Here is a 2,211-nt window from a genome sequence, read left to right as displayed (position 1 = left end):
ATTCCTTTCAACTAGATCACCAATAAGAAGAGGGCAGAACCAAAAGAACTGAGTATGAGCAATGAGAGGAAATGAGAGAAACAATAAGATTTGAGTCACCTTAAAATTAACCACAATGATTATTAATGTGACATCCATATCTCAGTGGCATGAATGAGCTGTTAAGAGCACAACCAGTCAGGACATTGTGCAACACAATTACACATAAAAATTCATTTAATTTTCACATAAACCCCCTCTGAATATATTAAACTCTGGGTGCTACCATCAGATCCTCTGCCACTGCTAACCTAAGAACTAAATCTTTCTGTTTATCACTATGACCTCCTGGAAGAGTTACATGTATGTTCCAATCTTAGCATCACTAGCTCCTGATTCAAAGTCTGAGGTAGACATAACTTATAAATGCCTTGTGTTTGCACCTTAACTCCAAGGGGAGCTCGGAAAGAAAGCAGCATTTTCAGGTTTTATAACGAGAGAAGAGTGTACTCTACTGCCAGCAAGACTCATCAGGTGGGGAATTCCCCAAAAACCTGAAGGGGAGTTAAGCTATTGACCAGTTAAAATTAAAAAAGGAATGGCAAATGTCATATGGTTAAAATAAAAACCATCTTTAACAACATAAACCCATGGATCTAGGGCTGAATGAGGGGAAAAGGGCTGATTGACATCCACATGGCAGTTCTTTCCTTCCATTTGGATGTTAAGAACATCCTCCACAAAGGAACTGTTTTTTGTACTCTGAGCCTATTTTGAAAGATCCCTGAATTTTCACAAAATGTCTTGTCATTCATCCTTTAATTCTGTTCCTGACCAGCCACACGTATTGTTAACAATTATCTGTGATTAATGCAAATCTTAACCTCAGCTCATCTCAGGCAAAGTGTAAAATTTTGCCACAGAGGATGTTTTCTACTTCCACCACCCTTTAGAACTCACCTAAGTAAAGTTTTCTACCACAGAATTGCACTTTCAGCTGCTATATGCTTATGGTGTGGAGCCCTAAAGCAGACTAAAATATTTTTCTCTTTAATCAACTGGTTGTAAAAGGTTCTCTGGGAGGCCATCTGAGACATTGACTTTAGTTGAGAGAGTGGTGGAATAAGAAGAAGCTCTTTGTAAACAAGAGTCACTGTTTCATGCAAATTATGTGTGTTTCCAGAACTTTCTTGGCCCAAATTCCACCCATTAGACTTTCCCTAATGTGCATACCAGACTTTATGTGTGGATGCATCAGATAACCCATACTTCATGAGCTCAAGGATTTTGATCACTTAATAGTCTCATGGTAAGGCATCCAGCCCTTTCTTTTCAACTTTTTAATAATGGAAACTTTCAAACATACACAAAAATAAAAGAATGGTATAACAAATCCCCAAGTACCTCTCACCCTAAGCAATTAAGCAATACCTATCAATGTTTATCTATGCCTACCACTTTCAACCCTGAATAGATTTTTTAAAATAAGTACCACACATGTCTTCATATTAACTATAAATAATTCAGCTTGTATGTCCAAGGCATAAGAACTACTTTTTTTTAAATATAATGATACCATTATCACGTCTAAAAATTAACACTAATTCTTTATGTCATCTAATATCCAGCTTCAAATTTCTCTCACTGCTACACACATGTATTTTAAACTTGGCTTGTTAAAATTAGAATCCAAACCAGTTCTACATATTGCATTAGGACATATTTCCTAAGTTTTTAAAATCCATAATAATTACCCTTTCCTTTCTATTGTCATTTATTTGTTGATGAAACCAGATTTTTTGTTTTGTGGAATTTGTCATATTCTGGATTGCTCCCTCTGCTGTTTTTTAATATGTTCTTCTATCTACTGTATTTCCCATATAATGGAAGGTACCCAAATCTAGAGATAGTATACAAAGGAAAAAATAAAACAAGTAAGCTGTGCTTTTCAAAAATGCTTGTATCATAAATGACAAAGGAAGAGTGAAGACCTGTGACAGATTAAAGAATGCTAAAGAGGCATGAAAACAAAGGCAGCGCATAATTAGAAATTTTATTTTGCTATAAAGGACATTACGATAAGTGACAAACTTTGATAAGGTCTATATAAAAAATTCATATTTTTATATTATAATTATTTCCTTATTTTCATCATTGTGCTGTGGCTAAGTAAGAGAATGTCCTAGTTTTTAAAAAATACACACTGAAGTGTTTAGATGTAAAGTGTCATAT

Source organism: Leucopleurus acutus (genome assembly GCF_964270905.1).
Source record: "Leucopleurus acutus genome assembly, chromosome: 6".
Lineage (NCBI taxonomy): Eukaryota > Metazoa > Chordata > Mammalia > Artiodactyla > Delphinidae > Leucopleurus > Leucopleurus acutus.
This window is presented reverse-complemented; position numbering follows the sequence as displayed.